The sequence below is a fragment of the Columba livia genome, chromosome 19 (assembly GCF_036013475.1).
Source record: "Columba livia isolate bColLiv1 breed racing homer chromosome 19, bColLiv1.pat.W.v2, whole genome shotgun sequence".
NCBI classification, from domain to species: Eukaryota; Metazoa; Chordata; class Aves; order Columbiformes; family Columbidae; genus Columba; species Columba livia.
In genome coordinates this window covers 1,765,613-1,771,857 of record NC_088620.1, presented here as the reverse complement: position 1 = coordinate 1,771,857, position 6,245 = coordinate 1,765,613, and positions in this window count along the sequence as shown.

Below are 6,245 nucleotides of genomic sequence, written 5' to 3'. Positions count from 1 at the left end.
CTCAAGCACCGCTGGTCCGTACCCTGTAGCATCTTGCGTGAATTAAAATCTACTACTACAACCACACCACTGCCTGTCCCTAACGCAGCCCTGCCCTGTGCCTTTGGGAGACAAAGCAGGTGCAAAAATAGATTTTAAATCTGAAGAAAGGCAGAGATGCGTTCTCCAAGCAACCGCAGCTGATGGCCACGTGGCAGGGAAGGGTCTGGGGGGTCCCTTTCCCTGCACCCTCACACTGTGGCAGCACCCACCACACACAGTTGGATGCATGGCACAAGGATGGTCCACGGGGCCACCTCCACCTGCCACAGCCACCACACAGGCACCTGCAAACACCCAGGAGAAGAGAGGACAGAAACTCACCATGCTGACTGTGACCAGCTGGCACACAGGGAAGGCTCCAGATGGGACCCACTTTCCTTTCTGCTGCTCAAATCATCAGCTGTTCTAGTGTTCCTCAGCAGGAGCTGCAGCACAAGACATGCCAGGTCAAAATGTTCCACCAGCAGGAACCTCTCCCTTGGCACCAGCACCCAGAGCTGATCAGGAGCTGCAGCTGATGCTGCTGGCGGGTGGTGAAGGAGCTCCAGCTGTGCCAAATAACCAGGAGGGAAGGGGATTGTGGGCCAGAAAATGGTTGCACTGGATCTAACGTGGATGTGGTCTCAGTGATGCTGCTTTGGCCACCAAGTGGTTTGGCCTCGGTAGCAAATGCTACTTGGTGATGCAGGGCAGGGGGTGAGGGGGGCTGTGGCTGGACCCTTTGAGCTGTGCCCTGGGTCCCGCACCCTCTCCCAACCCCACACGTGGATTTGGGGCCCCATCAGGTTCCCACCTGGTGGGTGCTGCAAAGTCCTGGGGGGTCGGTGGTCCCTAAGGGGGGTCACGCTCCTGGAAAACCTGGTGCCCCCATGCACATCCCTGCTCATCACATCCCGGGCAGAGACCCGCACCCTCCCGGGGCGCCTGGACGGACGCGGACACGCTCGGCTCTGCCGGGACAATCCGGTTTGCTCTGAGACACTGACCTGGGGCAGCCGCACCAAGGGGTCGGGGCAGGGGCTGGGGCAGGCGCTGCCCCCCAGCTGAGCCCCACGGCCACCGGGGAACGCAGAGGAGAAAGGAAGGAAAAACTCTGAGGAAGCTGGAAGCTCTCGACATAGTTAAAAACCAACATTGCTCTTCAAAATAGATGTGATTGCGCTCCTTGTGAGTCATCGAGCAGAGACACCGAGATTGCTTTGTGCCAGGGACGAGCCCGGGCGCTGATTGTGTGCCGCCCGGATTTGTATAAAACAGACCATGGATGGCATGTCAGAGTTTACAGCTCGCATACATTTTCAACAGTGAGCTTTGCAAAATGTATCAATGTAATCTCTGCCTCCTATATTCCGTGTTGATTAGACACGATTTCTGGCTGGATTTTCAGAAAGCTCAAGAGCTTTTTTAATCACTACAGAAGCTCATTATTGCTTTCCAGTGACTCTTATGTCCTTCACTTCTCCTTTCAGATTAGAGTCTATAGTCAGATGAATATTGGATGATTTCATTACATACAAATGCAATCAACAGTTTTGCATAAATTTCTCCTCTTTTCTTGAGTTTCAATTGACCTCAGCACCCGTGGAGGCAGGCGCAATACACATGTAAATGAGCTGGCGTTGCTGCAAAGACACGGATGCGGAGAAACAAGATAAACTGTCAGATAATATTCGGGATTTTTAAGAGATCAAAAAATACTTCCTTTTCCAGCCCAGCCGTAAAAATGGCACCTTCAGCTGCCGGGGAATCTGCTGTTGCTTTGCTTAGTGTCTGGCTGTGGACAAAGGCCGGGAGCGGCAGAGGGTTTGGTGGCTGAGCCCCTGCCGGTGGCCGGTACCGCCATCCCCAGCTCTGCTGTGGCCATCTCAACCGGGGGATGCCAAGTTCGACCCTCCTGGGCCCTGCGTCACCCCTGGGGTGGCTCTGAGCATCCCCCGGTGGCGGGGGCACCTGTGGGCTGTTCCTCGCACCGTACAGCCAGGGCACGGGGAACCACGCGGTCAAAGTATATTTAAACTAACACTCCATGCGAACAATCAGGGCTAATTTCAACTAACTATAATTAAACCTAAAGGACCTCTTGGTGGGGAAGTTGGGGAAAACTGTCAGCAGTTACTTTGGATGTGAAGCCTTTACCTCTAAAAGAATAATTTCTGTGCTAATGCGAGCAATCCAGCACTCCCACACTCACCTTTGGGGGCCAGTGAGGAAAGAAACTCTCGGGTTTCTTTTGATACCTTTATGTGCTAATCTTCTTAACAGATTTTTAATTAATGGGAACAGAGCACTTCGCAGCCGTGAAATCTATTGGTGTAATTGCCTGGTGGATTAGTCCCATTAGCCACACAAATTACCTGTCTCTAGGCTGCCAGCCCCACCAGGGAGCTCCCCGTGCTGGACACACCAAGCAGCCCCATTCTGAAGCAATTTTGATAAAATAAACTCTCTAATCAGGTAAATAATTCCATAAGGGAAATTGCTGCCTTCCCGCAGCCCCCCTCCAGCGGGACCTGGCTACTTTCAGGGGAATGCGACGTGCCTCCAATTACAGACAAATCTCCAGCTCACAGACCGTTTGGGAGAAGCCCACAGCACACGAGACCCCCTCGAACCGCAGCGGACGAGGAATTAAGGCATTTTAGCTGTCAGCCGGAATCTGGCCCGGCCCCTGATTACCTGGGGGGACACCCGGTGTATTTAGGTTGGTGTCCATTGCAATTTCCTGGCCCCCAACATTGATCCCGAATGACTCGTGTCTGTGTCAGGTTCCTGCCCGGGGTCCCTCTGACACGTGGCCCCGGGCTCCGGGACGCTGACCTTTGGGCAATTAAGGACATCCAGGCCAGGCTGAGCCTGGAGAAGTGGGAACGTGCAGCTGCCCCAAAGAGCTGCCAGGTGAGCGGAGCCGCCTGCGCCCACTTCCCTGCAGCTCACGGCAAAGCTGCCTGGCTGTGCCAGCTGCTGCCACCGCTGGGGAGGGTTCCCAGACCCTGCAGTCCCTTCCCAGCCCTGTTTGTGGGTCTCTATGGTCTGTTGTAATTTTGGACCCGAACCTGATGGGAATCCCAGAGCTTCTCTCCACTCAGACCTCTAAATGGGGATGTGCCACCCCAGGGATGTCCCTGGGCAGTGGCACCCACACAGTGTCACACAATGATGAGCAGCCCTGATGTGCTTCCTAACGCCTGGTGAAGTGGCTGCTCTGTGGGACCCTTGGCCAGGACATTTCCAAACACTTTGTGCAAGCCGGGGCAGCTGCTGTGAGCACGGGTGACAGGAACAGCCTGGAAGGAAACAACCCGTGGAAGTTAAACCCCAACAGTGACACGCCAGTGCCCAATGCTGTGTACAGCCAGCCATGGTGGGGACAGCCACACGGAGAGGTGGCCACCAAGCATCCCCTGAAATGCTCAGATGGGCAATCTCTGCACTGATCCCCGACCCTACGATGGAGAAAACGTGGGTGGCACAGGGCTGCTCTTTCCTCTGCAAGGGCAGACTAAAACTCTTTCCCCTTGGCTGCCCCCCAGGCTCCTGGCACAAGGAGCAGCAGAGGGTGATGTATGGGGCCACCCCAAATTGGAGGGGCTGTGCAGGTGGCCGAGTACCCCTGTGACCAGGGTAGACCTGGGCAGGAGTGCCAGAGCACGGCAGCCGCCTCGCTGCGCGCACCAGGGAACCCTACACCGCGGGTAATTGGCATCAGATGCTCCCTGACCTGTCGCATCCACCGGGAAGCTGGAAGCATTTATTTGTCTGAGCCGGCGGCTCTATCTGCGTGCGGGAGGCGTTGGCAGTGGCGGGGCTGGGCTCCGTGAGCCTAATGAGTCTGAGCTGAAGATGATGAATATGATTGCTGAAAGCGCTTTCCTGAGTCCTCCTTTCCTGGGGCTCAGGTTACGAGTTCCCAGACAGCCTGTCCAGCCCTGGGTTTTCAGCTCTGATTTGTAGCCCCCCAAACAGCGTCTGTCAGCTCCCCATGACAGAGGAAATGCTGGGTCCTCTGCTGCCATGGCCGATGGAGCTGGGGAAGGGGCTGCCAGGTCTGTTTGGCTTTTGGGGACAGTTTTGCTCCCCAGGCTGCCCTGCTGCTGCCCCACTCAGCCCTGTGCCCCTGCAGCCCCCCCGAGCCCAAGCGGGGTGGACCAGACCACACCGATGCCCCATGAGGGGTCTCCAGCCACCAGTATCTGCTGTGCTGTTGTGCTGGTTTGAAATTCCTGTGGCTGTTGGGGACCTTCCCCAAGGGGGACTTGTCACCAGTCACCTCTTAACATTAAGGTAGAAAAACAGAGGGTTTTGGCTTCTCTGTTTTTGGTGCAGCCCACGGTCAGGTGTCCACCCGCTGAGTCCTGTCCCACCCAAGGAGCCTCTCAGGGATGCACAAGGATGGGTCAGGCCAGGTGATGCTCCGTGGGCCATGCATGCATGGGCCACAGCTGCCCCTGGACCACAGGACTGGGGGGCAGAGGGGGTGCCTCTGCTCCTAGACTGGGGCTTGGGCTCTTTTGCTGCCTGTGGGGGGCTCCCCAAGCTGCCACCTTGCCCCTGCCCCACGGCTGTGAAGCCCCAGCACAGGGTGTCCCCACAGCTTCAGCACACCTAGGAAGATGAGGGAAAAGAGTTTTGGATGCCCACCTGCTGAAGGCTCTCGGTCCCGCTGTCCTGCCCCGTGGCTTTGCGGCTCACGGAGGCGATACCAGCCTACAGCCGGGGAAGGGGGTCCCGGGGGCAGAGAAGAGCTGCGGGGCGGCCGGAGGCACAGTGCTGCTTCGTGCCGCCCGGTGTTGCCGCAGCCCCCGCAGCCTGCGCTGCCATAGACGGTGTTTTGCTGCCTCCCTATGGGAGGACGCGGCCGGCGGCTCCGGCTCCCACAGCCTCGCTGTCCCCTGTCCGGGGGTGACCTCCCAGCGGCGTCTCGGGCCTTGCAACACATGGGCAGAGCTGCTGCACCGATGGAGGGACTTGGGTGCACCCGAGCACAGCTGCAGTGCACCTCCAAAAACACCTTCTCCGTCCTATTTTACATTGGAGCAAGACTGCCGTGCTGGTTCCTGCATCCACCATGCTCAGTGGACGTCTCCCAGCAGAGACCAAGGTCCAGTGCCGGCGCATCACCAAGGGCAGCACCAACAGCCCTGAGACAGCTGAAGGTGGAGCAGGGAGAAAAGGGAAGCAAAACTCCAGCGATGTCTCTGGAAGGAAGAGGGATGCCACTGGAGGAAAAGGGCTGAAGCCGCAGCCCATGGCCACTGCTGTGAAAAGCAGAAGAGTAGTGTGAGACCAACGCAGGGCTGGACAAGAGGAACTGGATGAGAGGATGGCAGAAGGCACAGTGAGGCCCTGGCATCACACAGGAGGAGGTGGGGATGACCCTTGGGTGCCAGAACATGCTCCGTCTGCCTCAGTGCCAGCCCCCCGGTAGCCCTGGCGAGACAGTTGGCCTTGGGGCTGTTGCAATAATTTCCTGTATTGTGCAACTGAACAATTATTAAAACCTGACAAGGGGGAAGAGAGGGGGCTGAGAGCACAGGAGCAGTCTCAGAGATGGGACATCCTCAAGGGCTGCCAGGCTGAGCAGGGGAGACAAGGGAGTTTGCATTTTGCCAGGTCCCAATGCTGCAGACAACAGCACCAGGTGATAGGTGTGAACAGGGAGGGTGAAAGGTCGGAGCTGGGTCTGGAGGTGCTGAAGGGAAGCGAAAGGTGCACAGCTACAGGGTGAAGTGCTTTGCTCCCTGTGGGGCTACAACACCATGGTGCCGGTGGTGGTGGTGGGAGGGGAGACCTGACATTGCCCCACTGCTGCAGCCCCACAGGGCACAGGCGTGGGGCAGGGGAACGGGGCAGCACCTGGGTGAGTGTTTGACACCATCTCCCCATGCTCATGCTGAAACCATCCCAACACCCTGCAGAAACCCATCCGCCTATGCTGAACCAGCAGCCTACCATGGCTTTATATCTGGTGCCCATCCCCATGGATCAGCCGCTCTTTGTCTCAGGGGCCAGAGGACAGGGCAAGTGCCGGGTGTGCAGTGCCCGGAGGGACGGCGCTGCCCACAGGCAGGGGCTCAGCAGGCAAGAGCAGCTCTGGGCCCAGCACACACTGACCATATCAACTGCAGACATACAGCAGAACCTGCCCCTCGTTTCCAGTGCATATTCATCACTGGGAGGCAGCCAGTGTCCCCACCCTGTGAGAG